The following is a 21,511-nucleotide window of genomic DNA, read 5'->3' as shown; positions in this document are numbered from 1 at the left end:
AGCTGTGTATGAAATGATCCTATTAGCAAAATTAAAAGGCAATGTTCAGAATGGGAGGGAATGTTTATAAATTACATACCTGAAAAGTAATGGATAACCAGAATATAGAGAACTTAAAAAATTCAACAACAGTAAATCACAAAACAAATTATGCATTTCAAAACAGACAAAGAGGCATTCGTGCAGAGTCGGTGCATGAGTGGACACTGAATGGCCATTGAATAGATATTGAATAGATGTTTCTTTTTTTTTCTTTTTTTTTTCTTTTTTTTTTTTTTTTTTTTGGTTTTTAAAGGTAGGTCTCCCTCTAGCCCAGGCTGACCTGGAATTCACTATGGAGTCTCAGGGTGGCCTCGAACTCATGGCAATCCTCCTACCTCTGCCTCCCAAGTGCTGGGATTAAAGGCATGTGCCACCACGCCCCGCTTAGATGTTTCTTCAGAGAAGTCATAGAAGTGGCCTTGGACATTTAAGTTATGTGCAGCCCCACTAGTCACATGCAAGTGCAAACAGGACCTTACGTGTGATATCATTTCACCCCGGGTAGGATGACTATTATCAAAGAAAGACACAAAAACACAGGAAAGCAAAGAAAAAAAATGATGCTGAGAATGTTTAGAAATTTACAAACAGAGAAACTGAGATACATTGTACATTCTTCTTGGAAATTAAAAATGGCTTATCTTCTATGGAAGACAGTATGGCATTGTATTAAAAAGTTCAACATAGTGTTATCATATGATCCAATAGTATCTCTTCTGTGTATTTTCCTCCAAAGCTGAAAGCAGCGTTATTTAGTGGCATTATTTATAATAGATGAAATGGAACCAACACCACAAGTGTCTAATGACAGATAAGAAGAACAAAATCAGCTGTAGACAGAAAATGACATATTATTTAGCTTTAAAAATAAAGGAAATATCATAATTTATGCTACAACATCTAAGAATGTTAACGGTATTACACTAAGTAAAATTTGCTAGGCACAAGATAAATATATGTTCACTTACCCACATACACAAACATATACATAAAATAACTAACATATTATAGTAGCAGAGTAATATATATGTATGTATGTGTATATATATATATGTGTATATATATATGTGTATATATATATGTGTGTATATATATGTGTATATATATATGTAATAAGTACTAGAGCTATATAATATACATGTATATACATTATATAATATATATGTGCATATATTATATATAATGTGTGTGAGAGAGAGAGAGAAGGAGAAAGATAGGGAGACAGAGAAAAGAAAAGAAGTTGCTCCAGGCTTAGGCATAGGTAAAGAGGAATCTGTGTTTAATGGGTATAGAGTTTCATTATAAAAGATGAAAAATTTCAGAGGTGCTGGGGAGATGGTTCAGCAGTTAAGGCACTTCTTTATAAAGCCTGATGGTGTGGGTTCACTTCCCCAGTGCCCGCATAATTCCAGATGCACAAAGTGGCACATGAATCTGAAGTTCATTTGCATTGGTAAGCGGCCTTGATGCTCTTTCTCTCTCTCTCTCTCTCTCTCTCTCTCTCTCTCTCTCTCTCTCTCTCTCTCTCTCTCATTCCCTTTCTTCTTGAAAATAAATTTAAGCAATAGAAATAAGAAAAAGATATAGTGGTGAATGGATGTCATTGTCTCATTTCATTGTAAATATATTTAGAATCATTGATCCAGCACTTAAAAAAGTTAAGATTAGTAATTTTTGTCTAAGAATATTTGTGAACCATGTCCACGTAGAAGTTACAGAAAACTCATATTGATGCCTGTTAGTATGTTTAGCCTGGTGTTATTCTAAATTTTACTTTACTTGATTTCTTATTAATTTGCGATAGCCTTTCTGTAACATTGGTATCACTGATCTAGAACTTACTATTTATATCAGGTGGGCTCAAATTTGGAGCAATCCTCCTGACTTTACTTCCTCTTGAGTACTGAGATTACAAGGTTACAAGTACAAAACCAAAACTGACTGTCTGACTTTTGTTTACATATTTCAAAATTAGCCACAGTGTTTTTTGCTGCTTTTTTGTTCTATTGTGTAAAAACGTAAAAAAAAAATATTAATTAGTCTTGTATGTGTTCATTTCCTAGCATGTACAAATTTCTATGGGTCCATCTTAAAAATAGAATTGTTGTCCATACAGCCTTTATAATAACTGATAACATCTTCTTAAATCAGGTGAATTTGAGCCTCTAAAAGTTGAAACAACTTGTCAAGAAACAGAACTCAGCATTAAAGTTTGTGTAACTTCAGAGTCTGCCCTCTTTCCATTTATCTTGGTTGCTTTTTATGTATGTTTGATAGATTCAATAAATTCTCTTTCTGCAAATTGAATTTAAGCCATGAAGCAGTGTTTTGTTGAACAATAAATGTGATATAGAATATACTTCCCACCGTTCTGTCATGACCGAGTTCATGGTAAATAGAATTTTTTTTACATTATGCTAAAAACTTATAATGATGAAAATGACACTTTCTATGTTAATCAGAAACTGATGACAATCAAACTGAATTGCATGAGGTACAGAAATGCAACTCGTTTTTGTATTCCTTTACTACTTAGCTCATAGTAAATATCTCCTCAAATATTTCTCCTATCTCAGTTCCTATCTATACCATAGATCATATGTATGCATATGTGTGTGTGTGTGTGTGTGTGTGGGTGTACAATTTTATTGCAAAGGGCCAAATCTAGGTATTTTTGCATAGTGCTCACGTGTTCTAACAATGAACTCTATATTCAATCATAACAGATTTTATATATTACGTGGTCCAGATGTCATACCACTAATGCATACATTTTATAAAAATGCTACTTGAAAACTCTTGAGCTGAGTTTCAAAAGAAATGACACTCCGATTGTAATGGTTAATTGATGGCTTTTCTCTGAGTAAGGGTGAAGACTGTCTATAGGCATAATGATGGAGGAAGTGAACACAGAGGATAAATGGCATGTTGACAACTGTTCTTCATGACCTGTTTTCTGCATTCAACCTTTGATACATTAAAAGGTAAATGGAGGCATTTTCCCTTGCTCAAAAGTAGAGATGTAACAAATTCATGTAAAACAATTATAGAAAGCAATAAAAATGAAATAAAACATTTCTTCTATGCAGCTCCATGACGACTGAACTTTATGTTATCAATTTTCTTTTCAGTTCTTCATGATTCAGTAGAAAGGAATTATTTCTAAAGGTATAGAGGTGTGCACGTGTGTTGGGATGCAAATATTGTCTCAGACTTAATACTTTTTAAAATATTTTACATTTTTTTATTTTCAAGCACAGAGTGATAGGAGAGAGAGAGAAGGAGAGTGAGAAGGAAGGATAAAAAGAGAAAGAGAGAAAGAATGGGTGTGTCAGAGCCTCCAGCCACTGCAAACACTCCAGATGCATGGGCCACTGCGCATCTGCATTTATGTGGGGACTGGGGAAGTGAACCCAGGTCATTAGGCTTTGCAAGCAAGCATATTAACTGCTGATTCATCTCTACAGCCCAGACCTCATGCTTTTTGAAAACAATATCTAAGCTGAGCAATATTCTCTTTGCTAGTATATGCACATGAGATACTTCTGCTTCTTGAATTGGCATAAAAATTATGGGCCTTGGTTATATTCCTAATTGTTATTATTATGGGTGGATATAACATCATTGACCTTACTTCTGACTTTCCTTGAATCTCAATGCTCAAGAAAATTTGTTCTGGGAATTTTCTTTTTTAACATTCAAACTGAACCCACAGTGCAAGCCTCAAAATCCCTGATGCATCCTTACTCTGCATCCATCATGTTTAACAGTCTTACTGAGTGCCAAACAGACCCTGAGCAAAACACAAACTAAACTGTGCAATTCAGTAGTTATTAGTATAGACACAGGTAAGTGTCATGACAGCTTCAGAACAGTTTCAACACTCTTCAGCTATTAAACTCTTGTGCAACCATTCCCTATCTCATTCTCAAGCAAACCACATTTGCTTTCTGCCTACATAGATTTTACTATTTTGGAACATTTTCTGTGAATGGGATTATTGAAAGTGCTTGACATCTTTTACTCAGAATAATGTTTTCCAGGTTTATCTAGATTGTATCCTACAAACTCTTCTTCTTCTTCTTCTTCTTTTTTAATCTTAAGGGTGAGTGATACTGCATCTGTGGATTGAATAGAACAGAATTTGTTCATCCATTCATTTCTTGACTGACATATCATTCACGTTTATTTTTTGGTTATTCTGAATTAAGCTGGTAAAACTTGTGTATAATTTTTAGATTTAACCCTTTGTCCAAGCTGGTTGTGCATTGGAACATATGACAACTTTTTTTTAAATATCTAGAGACTATATATATCAGATACGTATATAAAATTAAATGGGGGAACTCTACAAATTTTTTCACTAAAATTAAGAATGAGGCAACAATGTCACCTTTCTTGACACTTATTCAATATGGTACTGGATTTGTTGATTATAACAATAGGGCAAGAGACACAAATGAAATGGCTACAAATAGGAAAGGAAAAAGTTAGATTATTATTTGCAGATGATTTGATTCACGATATAATAAACATTAAGTTCTGTACCACAAAGCTGTTAGAGCTAATGAATACTTTCAGCAAAGTAGTAAAATACAAATTAAAGCACAGAAATCAGTTGCCTTCCTATATACAAATAACAAGTGTCCTGAGAAAGAAATCAGGGAAACAATGACATCCATAATTGCCTCAAAAACTGCCTTGGAATAAACCTAACAAAGAAAGTGAAGGAATGCTACAATGAAAACTTTAAAATCCTCCAGAGAGAAACTGATGAAGGCACCAGGACATGGAAAGACAACCATGTTCACAGACTTGTAGCAGGAGTGTTGTGAAAATGACTCTAACACCAAAACCATCTACAAGTTCAATGCAATCCCCATCAACATTCCAATGACTGCCACTGAAGAAATCATCTGGAACCCTATTTATCCTTGAATGAACAAAGGAATTCTGAGCAACAAAAATAAGGATGGCAGTATCAACATACCTGTTTTTAGGGTATATTATTGAGCCATAGAAACAAAACCATCCTGGAACAAAAACTGACATGTAGATTAGTGCAACATAATAGAGCACACAGATATAAACCCAGGCAACTGCATCCATCTGCTTTCGACAAAAAAATACCAAAATATCCAATGGAGAAAACACAGCATCTTTAACAAATGGGGCTAAGAAAATGAGATAAATGAGATATCAACATATATAAAAATGAAACTGGATCTTTTACTCTTTCTGTGCACTATAATAGATTATAAATGGATCAATAATCTTAACATTAGATTTAAAATTCTGAAAGTTCTAGAATGAGGGGAATCAGGTCAACATACAGGTATAGGCAAGAATGTTCTGAAAAGACCCCATATACTCAGGAAGTAAGACCACTATGTGACCATTATAACCTCATGAAATGAAATATACATACATATATACAGAAATGACGTGCATAGAGCAAAGAGGCAGCCTACCTAATGTGAGAAAATTTTTGTCAGCTATACATCTGGCACAAGTATGTAAAAACACTCATACTAAATAATATGAATTCAACGTGAATGATGGTTCTGAATCAAGACTTCACAAAAGAAGGACTGCAAATGACCAATAAACATCTAAAAAGATATTCCACATACTTATCCATCAGAGAAATGCAAACTAAATCTACTTTGAGACTAGGCTGAAGAAATGTATCAGTGTTTAAAGTACATGCTAAGAAAAATGAAAGGCCTTCTGTTGTATAGCTAAATGTCACTATTGATCCTAACACAATATATAATTATTTTCTAATTAAAAGTAAGTGGCAATACATTCTGGTGAGGGTACTGGGAAAGAGGAACCTTTCTTCATTGTTTGTGGGAATGATAGACCTGTTGTGGAAATCAGTGAGGAGGTTCCTAAGTGAGATAAAAGCATATTTATCACATGACACAGCTATATCACTACTTGAAATAAACTCTAATGACTATACGCATCACTATAGAGGCATCTGCTTATCTATTTTTATTGCTACTATTCACAATAGCTAACAGTCATTAATAGCTAATAACAGCCTAGATTTCTAACAACTGATGAATGGATAATGAAGATATATTCCTTCTTAAGCAGTACACAGGATATATGTTTGCATCCCATGTATTACTGCAACTATGTAAAAATGTGATTTTCTCTCATGCATAAATTGTTCATCTTGTATAAATTATTAATATAATGTGTTTAACATATTTATTTTATTTTTATTTGTTTATTTGAGAGAAGGAAAGAGGCAGAGTGAGTGAGAGGGAGAGAGAGAGAGAATGGGTGCACCAGGACTTCCAGCCACTGCAAACAAACTCCAGACACATATGGCACTATGTGCATCTTCCTTATGTGGGTCTTAGGGAATCTAACTGAGGTCCTTTGACTTTGCAGGCAAGCAACGTAACCACTAAGCCGTTTCTCAAGCCCTATCTTTAACATATATTAAACCTGTTTTCTATCTTTCCTATGTTATTGATTTTGAACCATAATTGTTGATTGTTGGGCAAATTAATTCTATGTTAATGCTACTTTATTTCTTTGAACATTTTGGCATTTAAAGTATGTTCAATGAATTATGAAGTTTTGTTAAAATTGTATAAGGAAGTGAAAATAAAATGACTAACTGCATTCACATCACCTATATAGCATTTCATTAATATTGTCAGTCAGATAGCTCCTTTTAAAGCTTATTTTTTACCTTTTACCATTCATTACTAAGAAATGTGTGCTTGACACATCTATTGTGACTTGAGGAATGTCCTACTTCTCATTGCAGTTTTGATGTTTTATTTTTTTCTTCCTCTTTTAACATAACCCCTATTCAATGTATCATAGAGTGAGAGAAAACCAACAACAAAATAACCCAAAAGACATATTACATAAAAAGGCAGAAATCAACAAAAAGACAAGGGAGATTTAAAGATTCAAAAGTTTGTTCTTTGATAACATATTAAGATAAAAAACAAAAGTTGTATTGAGATGGAGAAAGAAAATGCACTGAGTGATTTTATGAAGTAGGCTGGGAAACAGCCAGGTAGATAGACATTTTCATCAATGGCTTTTCCTTCGAACAGACAGAACAGATAGCTCCGTTGCCTTCTTTGTGCAGCTTCTTTGTTTCTGCTACCCAACCCTGCCAATGACAGCTGCCTAAGCCTTCTCATCATCTGCCTTCCCTTTTATTCCCTTTAGTCACCACGTCAATTCAAGTTTATGCTGTAACGCCCTCATCTGCTTTTCAAAACTTCTCTTTGATGAAAGCCAGAAAGTAGAGACTGAAGGTTTTCCCCTTTTTAGGATTATAGCTCTACTGTCTGCTTCATGCTTTCCCTAAATTATGGTTCATTGATGAGTCACAACAAACCTCTGGTGGGGCTGGAAATGAAAATGCAAGTTCATCCTTCCTGGCTGTACAGGAGACCATGAGCCTGATCCTGGTCATCGGCCTTCATGGGACAGGACCAGGCCAGCTGTCTTCTCTGAGGGGTAGAGCTGCTCTTTTCCCTTGTGCGTCTAGTTGTTTCTCTTTCTGGCCATTTATCCCAATCTCTTTTGAGGGATTAGCTTTTAAATTCTTCTCTACATTTTTTGCTGTGCTGGATGTTGAACCAATGGTTTCATGAATGCTAGCAAGTTCTCTGCCAGTGAGGCCCATCCTTAGCCCTATTATTAATATTTTGTATAATTTTACATCAAACAAAGGTTTGAGGGCTGGAGGAATGGCTTAGCAATTAAGCTGTTTGCCCTGAAAAGCCAAAGGACCCATGCTAACCAGATGGGACTACATTTGCAGTGGCTGGAGGCCCTGGCATGACCCTTCTCTCTCTCTCTCTCTCTCTCCCTCTCTCTCTCTCTCTCTCTCTCCCTCTCTCTCTCTCTCTCTCTTTTCCTCCCTCCCTCACTCCCTTTTTCTCTGTCAAATAAGTAAGTAATAAAATATTTTTTAAAAAACAAAACAAAACAAACAAAGGTTTGAGTAGGTTATTTCTCCTAGTTATTTTGCCACTATAGATTATGAGTGTGATTCATAGTATAATTATTATTCTACTAAACCCAAGACAAGGAAGATTAAATGTTTAAAATTGAATTTACAGGAACTACTTATAGGTTTTATATTTTAAATTAATGAATAATTAATTATTTGAGAGATAGGGAGAGAAGAACAGGGCATACCAGGATTTCTAGCCACTGCAAACAAACTCCAGACATATGCATCTTGTGCATCTGACTTAAGTGGGTACTGGGGATTTGAACCTGGGTCCTTAGGATTCACAGGCAAGCACCTTAATCCCTAAGCCATCTCTCCAGCCTGAAATCTGTGTACAAAGGAGTAGAGCCTTGATCACATAGGGAGTAATGTAAGGTCAGTTTCATATATTTTTTTTTTTTTTTACATTTGTTCCTTGTCAGTATATCTGCTTGATGATTTGTGTTAAGAAAAATATTTTTTAAAAAATACGTAGCCAATTAATAGAACAGAAAGTAAACATTTACTTCGTTGTCATATTGAACTAATTGCAAATGACATCACATAGAGGCTTTTTATTGAGTTAGCATTTATTCAAATTAAATTTCACACAGGGCTGTTTTGTGTGTGTTGTTGGTGTTTCCTGGTTTTATTTTGCTTTTGTGCTAGAGATGGAAAGTTCTTCCTTTATGAATTAATTTACTGGCTCTGATCCATTTAAGGACTGAAAGAAATAATTTACTTACTCCAATTGATCAATATAAAAATTCATAATAACCCAGTGAAATAATAAGTAGAATTCAAGCACCTTACCTTCTTGACCTCATAATTAATGGCATTTTAATGCTTAAGAAATACAATCCAAAGTTTCCAGAATTCCTTTAGTTTTCCATAAATGTCTTTACCCATGAACACCTCAGCATATATCTCAAGCTGTGCATACAGAAATATTTTTCTCTAATAGCCTTTTCTATATAACCATCATAATTTTATTGCTCTGCCTTATAAATACTTTACAAGTTACTAAATAAGTCCTGAACTAATCCTACTGTCTAGACTTGGGCCATATGTCACTTGGTATCAGTAAATGACTGCCTGTGAATTGGAAACCGTGGGGTTAGTGGAGCCACATGGGCTTCCAGTGAGAACAAGTGTGAGATGATGCACCCATAGGAGCCTATCATATGGCTCATTGCCAGCCCAGCATAATCTGTCCTTATTTTGATATTTTATAACAAGTTAGTTTTGAAATACTTCAATTTAAAGAGAATGTCTGAATAATTCTTTAAATGTCACAAAATGTCATTTCTTTATGCATGGGCAATTTAAAATTTACTGAAGAACTTCTCTTCAGGCATTCTAAAAAACATTTTATCTAATTCAAAGCGAAATTACAAGAAGTTTCACTACAAAAGTGAGAGGATTATAAATGTCAGGCTGGATATTTTTTTTGAAAATTGATCTTTTTCATCATTATAACATTTTAAATTTTACTTTAGACACTCATTTAAGTGAAATTATGTTAAATTTTTCTTCCAAAATACAATTTACCTTCACACACTACTTATATATTCATGTAAATTAATACACATGCCTGGTGTATTTAATAATTTATAATTGTTATACCAAAAGCATGAGTTTTTGGTGCACATGTTAAAGTGATTAAAAGGAACTGTGTTTGATTTTCTCTTTTACTATAGGGATTTGTATGTATATAGTAGTAAAGTCTTAAAAGTATTTAGGCAAATTTATCCTTCCTATAATAATGAAGAAAGCAATACAGTCATATATGAAAGGGAAAAAAATCATACATATTGTTGAAAGTGAAAACCGTTAGCAAACCAGGTAACACTTAGAATAAAACTATGTAATAATGCCTCTTCCAACAATTAGTACGTACTGCCAACTCAAGTGAAGCAGAGTGTGGGGTGATCATGACATTTCAAGATGCACAGTAACCTGTCCTTGGCTTGTCCAGGTGATAAGACTCCCTGAGACTCTGAGAGCAGGTATAGGTTGAAGAGGATATTCAAATATTTGTATACAATTGCCCTTTTCATTAGTTTGTGTACTAATTAATGTAGGTATATATTAAAATAAAATTTAGAAGTATTGCGTAACAATATTTTCATCAACTATATCAGCAAGATTCTTTAAAAGGTTAGGAAAAAGAAGCATTCTTTAACATGATTTTCAATGTCTTCAAGTGAGACTCAGACATTTCAAGTTGGGGAGACTCGAAATGGACATGCTAAAGAAAGAATCCTTGTACCATTTATCACTGGTAGGAATTGTATAGGAGGAATTGTATAGTCATTTAACTGAAATCTTCTAAAGTAAATCAAAGAATAGCAAGTGGTTTCTATGAATTAATATTTTAGAAATGTTCTCTCAAAGATTTAAAGAAAACAAAAGACATTTTTGTAGCCATAACATCACGAATGGAAAACATATTCCAGCTACAAGGTTTACTCATATGACTAAATATGCATAATTCTATCCAATCAAGGCAATTCATTAATAAGGAGTAATTTTACATGGACTGAATGATATATATGATAGGTATTAGATATGTACTGAACAATACTTTTCTTCATTGGCAATCAGAGCTTGTAATTTATTTTTTATTTATTTATTTATTTATTTATTTATTTATTTATTTATTTATTTATTGTTTTTTTCAAGGTAGGGTCTCACTCTGGCTCAGGCTGACCTGGAATTCACTATGTAGTCTCAGGGTGGCCTCGAACTCACGGCGATCCTCCTACCTCTGCCTCCCGAGTACTGGGATTAAAGGCGTGCGCCACCACGCCTGGCTCAGAGCTTGTAATTTAAATTAACCATATAAATGTTATGCTAACAAATAAAAATCAATTTTACTTTCATATTTTACCATATACAGTCACCAGTCACTGTCAACGGTCATCATAGCGGTATGTCTATATGCACTTTTCTATAACCACATACTATGAACTTATTTTAAAAATAGATATATTAAGCTACTTAAATAAAATGTTATACATAAAAAATTACTTACATAACAATGATTTGCTACTTTCAAGTATATAATATAGTTTTTATGATAACTATAGTGTATGTAGCACACAATGACTATTATGTAAGATACCTCAACAGAAATCCAAAATCATGTTAGGGTTCACTGAACAACATAAAGTGAAAAGCTTACACTTAAATATTTGCAGAGAAACCAAAATATTTCTTAAAGTATATTCCTATAAAATGTACCTATGAATTAAGGCAAAGCTTTTGTCTCATTTCAAAATATATTGACAGTATATTCCCGTTTAAAATCCTGAAAAGGCTAAAAGAACTACATATATTTTGATAATGTCTACAACTTTCATAGTATTTTAGTTAACTATAGTATAATATGATATACTAATAACAATGATTGTACACTGGTATGGGTCAACAGATGTTCTTGGTTAAATTATAAACCATTTTACATTTGTTATAGAACAATCTTTCCTAATTAAATATTAATTAGTTATAATAATTATGGATTAAAGGTAAACCAATAAAACAATTGTAAAAAAAACTTTAATAGTAATCTCACAAATATAACAAACACAAAAATCTCCAATTTGCCTGGCGTGATTGTGCACACCTTTAATCTCAGCATTCTGGAGGCAGAGGTAGGAGGATCACTGAGTTTGAGGCCAGTTTGAGACTACAGAGTGAATTCCAGTTCAGCCTGGGCTAGAGAAAGATCCTACCTCAAAAAAAGATATATCTACAATTAAAATACCAAACAAAGCATTATTTTACAATACCAGGGTTTCAAAAAATCCATAAAATCTATTTAATTATGATTAAATATTCTATATTTTTATGACTTTAAAATATTAATCTAACTAATCACTAATAATAACTAATTAATTTAGATTCATATTATTTGTATATACTTTTTCTATACTTTATTTTTAGTAAGTAAATATTTGGAAAGTAGTCCTGTTTATTTGCATATCATTCATTGTGCATTTCCAGCTCATAGTTTTACTTTTTTGCATGTCTATAATATATATGTGAGTGTAATTTGCTGTGTATATGACTATTCATTTTATGGGCACATTTGTTTGTGAGCATGCTTGAGCAGGCCCAAGATTGATTTTGGGTGTCTTCTTTAATCCCTTTCCACTTATAAAATAGGATAGTATTCTGACAGAATCTAGGGAATATTCCCATTTTTCAAAACCATTTACAGACCGGGCCTGTGTTATGCTACAATTATAAGTGAGTCAGATATGGATAGATAAATAATTCATGTCTTTACTTAAATGAAGTTTCTAAAATAATGATAACTAATAGTAGAAAGGTCCCTGTCAGTCTTGGGGGAAGTTTAAAATTGTTAGAGACTGGGTAAAGGGTATAAATTTTATTATAAAGATAAAATAAGTCTAAAGATTTTTGTGCCTGCATATTATAACATAAAACTGGCTTTTAAAGTGTCATACACTTCACCTGTGCCACCTGCCTCAAGGATCACACACAAAACTCTGGGAGTCCATCTGTCCTCCATCATGTTGGGACCCTGCGTAATGCGTGATACTCTTTCTTTTGTCGGTAAGGGCACAGACCTTGGCCTACAAGATCAAGGGTTATACATAACCTGACAGCTAAACTGAACTCACTTTTCCTACTCCAATCTACAAATCAGCTCCAAGCGTCTCCATATCTGAATTTCAAGCAACACTGAGTGGATCCAGGACAAGACAAAACATAAAAATCTCAAACTCAGCCACTGCAGAGATTTCTCAGTGGGTAAGGCACTTGCCAGCAAAGCCAAAGGACCCAGGTTTCATTCTCCAGTACTAGCCCAGTTAGACTAGCAGAGAAGAATACAAGTGACAAAAAATGCTGATGATGTGGGGACAAATAAACTCTTAAAAAAAAAGCAAATATATTTTATATTTTTATTTACATATTAGAAATAGAGACAGGGACACAGAGAGGCAGATGGGCAGATAGAGAAAATGGGCATGCCAGGGACACTAGCCACTACAAATGAACTTCAGATTCATGTGTCACTTTGTGAGTCTGGCTTTATATGGTACAGGAAAATCCTTGGGCTTTGCAGGCAAGTGCTTTAATCACTGAGCAATTTCACCAGCCCAGGGTAAGGGAACTCTTATTCACTACTGTTGGTAATATAAACTGGTGCAGCCACTATTGAAATTAATGTTGAATCTCTTCAAAAGCTTTACACCTCTGGGTTTTTCCCCAAAGCACTTTACAGTTTACTGCAGTGACATTTGTCCATGCATTTTCATTGTTGCTTTATTCACATTAGCTGGGAAATGGAACCAGCCTAGGTTTCCATCAACTGATCAATAGATAATGAAAATATGGGACATATGTGAAATGGAGTTTTACTCAGCTGTAAAGAAAGAATGAAATGATAAAATTTGCAAATTACCAGAACTAGAAAATACTATATTAATTGAGGTAACTCAGGCTTGAATGAATGAGTTTGGGGAGATCAGTAAGCAGATGGAGTAAGGGAAGAGTTAACCAGAATTTAGGAGGCATGAATATATATATGATGTTTACTAAGTGCTATGGCTCATATATGTATATATGAACCATATATATAAATGCATGAAGCTATTGGAGATATTTTCCAAAAAAAAAAAAACCTGCAGTGTTTGAGCTTAATTGTACATATACATCATTCCCTCTGTTGTTCAGAGGACATTGTGAAAAGGGGTTATAAAACTGTAAGAGCTGGAGGATAGGTAAGAGAAATGTGGAACTCTTTTTTAGGACATGGCAAGATCACTGTATTCATGAACTCACAGCAGTGATGGTAACTTGCACAGGATCTGAACAGGATAGGGCCGGTCAACATTCCGCCATGAATATGGAGGCATTTGTGAGTCTACCACCCATTCCAAGTACAAAGTAGCCACTAGTGTGTGCTGGTGAAGGAGTAGTCATTCTCTTCCACTGGGTGGACTAGAAGACTAAAGGATACAATGAGGCTGGGGAACAAGGCAGGATAATGGGGTGACTTAGATCACAATGCAATATGTATACATGGAAATGTAAAAAAAAAAAACTATTTTTGATGTCAAATTATATTGTGAATGCATCTTAAACAATCACCTTCTAATAACATTGATTGATTTCCAGTGCTTTGGGGAAAACTTGTCATTTGGTATTCCAGTTTCTTTAAAACACAAGGAAATGTGTACTTTAAACTTCAGAATATCATAACAGGCTTTTCAGTTGAAATGCAGAGGAATTTCCTTCTATATATTCTTCAGTATTAAAATGTAGTTGACACACAGGCAAAGGTAGAAAGCTGGAAATATCCTGCATGTGAAATTACATTAAAACAATTTTGGGGAAAATTACTTATGATTACACACAGGAAAAAATTAGTTTAACATGAGAGCTTGGATACCAATTAATCTCTGTCCCCTCAAATAGCTGAAAAACATAATTCTTTGCAGAAGTTCTCTAGCTCTATTTGGCTGAATAACCAAAATAGAATAACAAATTAAATAGGTGGAGAATGTATACTACTAATAATTTAGAGGTAGTTAAATAATGGAGATAATGATATCTGTCATGAAAATAATAGTCACAAATCTGTATTCTTTATAATTATGTTAGCCAACCTGAGAGTTTTTCAATTGTTTCATAAAAAGTAATACTAATTAAAATACCAAAACTACATATGTAACTATAGAGTTTCAAAATATCTGAAGTTAAAAAAGCACAAATGAAGTTAAAATTATATAAATATAAATTGAAAGTGTTATTATAATTCTTATCATGATAATTTATGCCACTAAGAATGTTAATAATTGCATAGAATATTTAATAAAATTATCAACTAACTTGCATATTTTACAACTCTTTCATGTCCCAAAATCAGAATAAATATTCTTCCAAAGTGCATAAGCAAACACAGTCAAAGAAGAAATTATGTGGCATTAGAACAATATTCAACAAATTAAAAAATAAAAGTATAAAGGCATATTCTCTGACCATTATAGAATTAAAATAATAAATAATAAAAATGATTAAAGACAAAGGAAGATGAAGGAGATCATAAATAATTGATAATAGGTATGAAAAGACTGATACTACAGATATTAAAAAAGGGCAATAAAATTTCTGTTGAAGCAATTTCAGTATTTTAGAATATTCATGGCAAAGAAATATTCCATGAAATAAAATTTATCAAAATTTAACACGAAGTATAAGTCATAAGTAGTTGTCTAATAAATAAACCTGGAATTTAAGCCCTTATAAAGTCATGCTCAAAATATTGGTGCCCTTTTTGTTCCACAAAAATTTAAGTTATAATACTAATTCTAGGAAATTTACAGCAGAAAACATTAATAAACACATGCTTTGAAACCAACAAGGCCAAATCAAAGAGGTTGCATAAGGAAAAACTATAGAACAGTATCTATCATAAGCATAATTTCCATTTTAATGGGTTGTGGAGACTGCTTAGTTGGATCAAGAGCTTGCCTTGAGAGATGGGCATGTGGATTTATTTCCCATTACACATGTTAAATGACAGGTAGGCTGGGCACAGTGATGGTCACTTGTTATCCCACTGATGGGAAAGCGTACACTAGGTAGTCTCAGGAGCTTGCTGGTCTGCCAATCTAGCATGCTTGGCATGTTTCAGGCCGGCGAGAGACTACGTTCTCAATAATGGTAGCTGGCACTTGGGGAACAACACACAAGGTTATCTTCTGGCTTCTCCACATTTGTGCATGCACACGGTCTTAAACACACACACAGATATACATATACATATACATATACATATACATATACATATACATATATATATATGCACATACATACAGATTATGATTAATCTAAACTTAAATTTCAAACTCAGTAATATGTATTATACTGAAAGTGCAAGCTTGGCATGGCATTCAATCAACTTTTTTATGTATTATCCACATTGAAATCATGAAATAATGAAAAAATTATCCAAAAAGGCCATTGGACTAAATTACACATCGAGTCATTATGTCTAGCTAAACTCAGTAAAATAGGCATAGAGGTAAACAACCTTAATTTAGAATGGTCATGTAAGAAATGCTAACAGACATCCTACCACTACTGTATTTAATAATGCGTGCTTAACTACAAATCCTAGAAAGCTAAGATATCATTTTCTGATAAAAGATGCATGACTTTAATATAAGAAATCTTATAAATTTAATTAGAAATAATGCTAGAATTAATAAGAAACACTGGCACAGTTGCAGATAATTAAATCAATACATAAAAGTAAGTTGTTTCTCTTATAACAGTAAAATTTTGTAACCTGTCAATGAACATTTACTATTATGAAAAAAACATAAATACTATAATTACACAATTACCCAACACCCTTACATCAAAAGCTGAAATATATTGATGACAAAATATAATCTAGACAGAGACATCTATGATACTTCTCAGATTAAAGGTTTAGTCTTTAACAGGTCACGAGTTTCTCAAATCTAGCCAAGATGAGAGTAACTGCAATTTCATGTTTTACTTTATTGGAAAGACAAACGGGTGCCCCACCCATTATTTTTCTCACTTTCTCTTTCTCTCTCTTATAAATAACTAAATTTACAAAGATTTTAAAAGTTAAAAAATAAATATGCATAAAGATAAATGTTATATGGCTGGACATGGTGGCTTATGCCTCAAATTCCAGTACTCAGGAGGCTGAGATAGGAGTATCACTATGAGTTTGATGCTAGCATCAAACTACAGAGTAAATTCCAAGTAAGTTTGGGCTACCCTACTTTGAAAATAACAAAGAAGAAATGTATAAATAATATAGACCACCCCAATGAAATTTGTAAACTATTGAAGTTGAAAAGCAGTAAAATATTTTCATATGAATTTCACTGAATACACTCATTTTGTTCTGTCAAAAAGAGATGTATATAGATCCATAGGACAGATGTAAAAGTTCAATGATACATGAAGATAGATCACCAAAGTATATTCAATAAATGTCAACAGAATTAAATGTAGAAATATATAGTCTCATTGTACAAGGCTGACATGACAGTTGATGTCAAAAATGCAATCTGTTCTATAAGCTCATGTACAGAAAGCTGAATTAGTTTAGGTCACTCATAAACATTTAGCTGAAAAGAAAAAAAATATCTTAGAAAGTTTATGAGAAAATAATTTCTGTGGAACAACATATATAAACTAAATCAAAGATACAAGTCAAAAATTGAAAAACATAATTGGCAAGAAAATACTTTCGAAATTATATATCCAGGGAAACATTTTACAAAGGTTACATTAGGAACACGTATACCTCTTCCTTAGGAAAACATACACGTGACAAGGCAGATAGCTCAGAAAATAAGGGCTCATCTTGCAAGTATGAAGACCAGAGTTAGATCCTTAGAACCTACATTAACAACAGAACAAAGCAAAGCAAACAAGCCAGGTGTGGCGGCTCTCATGGAACCTAGCCCTGGGTAGGTGGAGACAGGTGGGGTCACACTGGCTCACTGGCAAGCCCTAGGTTACTTCGAGAGTTCCATGTCAGTGACAGCCTGTCTCAAAACCATACGGGTGGCACCTGAGGAACTGTACCTAAGGTTATCCAAATGTGTCACACACATGTGCAAGCATGAGCATGATGAAAAGATATGGACACATATATGTGCACATGGGCACATGCACATATGCATGCATGTACCTGCACATGCATGCACATACATGTATGCACACATGCATCCCCAAAGAAAAAAGGTACTTCCAATTAAGATGAAAGGACATTAAATTTGAATAGTTATCTTATTAAAAAATATAATGAAGACAGTGAAGAATATACAAAATTCTTTCAGTGATAAGAAAATGTAGAATAAAGCTCAATATTTTTTCTACTACACACTGACTAGCGTGGTTAAAATTGAAAGGGTGGGACCTGCCAAATGTTACCAGGAAAGTGCAAAGCCTAAACTTATCCACAATCTTTGTTGAATTGCAAGATTGCTGTTGAAAACATTATAATGATGTGCAGAAATGTCAGGCATCCATCTACGATGGGATGTGCACATTGTACATGTGTGTACCCATCCAAGAGCAACGAAAGCAAAGGTGCACAGAGGGAGCCCTGTTGCTTATGATAGCTCCATTTATGTGTCAAAAGAGGACAAAGGGGACTTCTGGGAGTGTGCACCATGTACCCATGGTGTTCGTGTCAATGCCTTGTGCACACAACAGTGCTCAGCTTGTGTACGCGTTCATGTGCCTCCCACCGAGTGAGACCGAAACAGTAAGACGATGCAGTTGACAAATGACGGGGGAAGGTGGCTGCTATAATCTCACCAAGATGGGATTTAAATAAATTATTGTTCATCCCGAGTTATACTTACATTGGGATATATCACATAACTGTTGTGAGCTTTTATACACCTCAAACACCTCCTAATCTGCATTTATAAACTGAAATGACTTTCTTTTACCTGGCATTCTACAATGTCAGATGATACCCACTAAGATGTAAGTTATTTTGTGATCACCAAGGACATGTGTGGAGTAATAAAATGCATAGAGTGGCCTTCCTGTTGGTTCAAATACTGAAATAATTTTTCCTCTTTTTTATTAATTATTTTGGCTAAGCAAGGTTTCAGTCTGGTAAATTATTTCAGCTTCCAAACTTCCCTGGAAACTTCCCTGGAGCAGCACACAGCATCCTTTTGTGTCTTCATGTTTAAAGGCTTTCCTTCATCTAAAGGTAAATAAAACTCAGAATTTTAAAAGTTCTGCCCAAGCAAACTGTCACTCTGTCCAGAGCAGGCCTTTGAAGGCTGTTCAGGGACTGTCTACAAGTTTTTCAACTTTCAAAAGGAGCACCCATCTGTCTGCCATCTACATGTGAACCAGCTGGCACATTAACTGAAAAAATTTCGGGTCTCCTTGGAATATTTTGAAAGTTACTAAAACAGAGGAGACAAGGGTTTTATGCAACCTTTCCTCTAAGACAACATATGAGTTATATGGTATTCTTCCACTAGCTAACATTTGTTGATGACCTCGTTTGTACCAAGCTTGGTACTCTGTGTTTTCCACAAGTTAATGCTATTAAACCTCTGTCACACTCAACAGCTCAGACATAAATACTTTTCTGGTCTCTTTATTTCTATTTATTTGGAAGCCACAGAGAGGGACAGAGAGAGAGAGAGAGAAGCCAATAGAGAAAGACTGAAAGTTTGAATATGCACCAGGGCCTTCATCCATTGCAAACAAACTCCAGAACATGTGTCCCCTTGTGCATCTGGCTTATGTGGGCCCTGGGGAAATGAACCTGGGTCCTATGGCTTTGTAGGCAAGCACCTTAACTGGTAAGCCATCTCTCCAGCCCCCTGATCTCATTTTATTATTATATGAAAGAACAAATTAAAATATTAGGTAAGAATATAAGTCCATCTGAGCCACAGATTTGAGCCCAAAGGTGCATGTTTATCTCTTTGGTGGTTTTTGTCCTCATTTTGGCCCCAGAATTTAAGAAATTATGGACAATAAAATTTCTGTTTTGAATTATGTTTTATGGACAGGTCAAGTACTGCCCTGCAGATTAAATGCTGACCATCTTTCCTAAACCACCTGTGTTAAGAGTCACTCAGTGTGAAGGTGCCCTTTAAGGATAGAAAAATGTGCCTCAGCACATAGGCACAAAGTCTCTGGCATATCACATTGGAATTTGCTGAATGACAAGAGATGGTTTGGATTTAAATTAATTTATAGATGTAATGATTTTAGAAGAAAGAAATACCAACATAGCAGATACCTGAATCATTTTTTTTTTTTTCAGTTTACTTAGAATGTCTGGTGATTTGATTCTAATGTCCCCAATAAACTTAGGTTCTGAGTGCTGGGTTCCTAGCTGATGCAGATTTGGGAATTAACAGCTGCTGGAGGAAGTGTTGTTGGGGGAAGTCTTATGGGTGTTATAGCCAGTTTCCCCTTGTAGTGTTTGGTACACTCTCCAGTTCCTGTTGTCCACCTGATGTTGGCCAGGGGGTGATGTCCACCCTCTGCTCATGCCTTCTTTTTCCCTGTCATCGTGGAGCTGTCCCTCAAGTGTGTAAGCCAAAATAATATCCCCTACAAGCTGCTCTTGGTCTCGTGATTTCTGTCAGCAATGTGAACCTGACTACAACAGGATCCATATGCCAAAAGACTCAAATTTTCATCCAAATAGCTGGTTCTCCCCTAAATCCAAGAAAGGTGACTAATATATACTGGACATTTGGATATCATAAAAATATAACTTATTTACTGTGGTGGCAAATTTCACATTGTCTCTACTTGCTTTTTCTCCATTGTTAATAATTATTTGAACATCCGTATATGCGTCTGTTATCTTTGGATTGTTTAGTGAAGCAAATGCTTCTTACACTTCTGGAAATGTTTTGTCCTCATGCTGGTGACTCTAACAGTATACCGATGTGTGTTTGGGTAGGGAAAGCTTTCTTTCTGAGGAAGCCTCAAGATGTAGGACAAGATTAATACAGATTAATTTAGAATGTTGTGTTGGATATTTCTTGTTTTATATGTTCATTGCATTTTTTTTTTTTGTAGTTCTGGCTGATGGTGCATCCCCAAGTCTACCCTGAGTTAGAGAAGTTATAGCCTGTGTTCTGGGTAAGTTAATGAATTTGACAAGTGATCTATTATTTTTATTATTTTAAGTTTGTATGCTCACTGAAATTGGATACATAGGAGTCTTATAATCATTGCCACCCTTAGAACTCATGCCAGAACTTTCTTTCTCAACCACATGTATGTGTCTCATAGTACCAAATACTTCTGAATTTGGAAAAAGTGTTTATTCTGTAACAACACTAGCTCTTCTTTGTTTACCTTGCCCATTTTGCCCATTAATTGACTTTCATTCATCCTATGTTCTTTTTTATGACTGCCTTTTGGGTTGGAAAATAGATTTAATCTTATCTGTTTTGTAAAAGTTTGTATAGAAATTTCATATCAGGAAACACTTATAATATCTTTTGCCAAACTTCCAAATATGGTAGTTCTGAGATTGCTGTTATCTTTTGCCAGCCATCTGCTTGAAGATGTGATTTACTCACTAAATCATTAACTATTTTCTTGATACTTTATCTATTAGATGGCACTTTGACCTTCATGCTTGTGTCACCCCCAAATTCCTGCAGAAAGTGACATCTATAACCTTAGTAATTTCTGCCCTTTTTGCCATTAAAGACACCGAAAGAAGATCGCCCCTATGAGCCCACACTCTTACATTCACAGTCACTGTGGTGGGGCACCCTTTCACTTCTCAGCTTCACAGATGGTAACATGAAGTCTGGTTATTATCCACCCATTTGATGAGAGTTTAAGGCAGCTACCCATATAGACTAAAACACAGTTAAACTCTGTGTTTTGCAATATGTGGTTGTCTATGTGATATTTTATAGTAGGGTAATTTAGTTAATT

Source organism: Jaculus jaculus, chromosome 16, assembly GCF_020740685.1.
Source record: "Jaculus jaculus isolate mJacJac1 chromosome 16, mJacJac1.mat.Y.cur, whole genome shotgun sequence".
NCBI lineage: Eukaryota > Metazoa > Chordata > Mammalia > Rodentia > Dipodidae > Jaculus > Jaculus jaculus.
Note: the sequence above shows the minus strand (reverse complement) of the source record.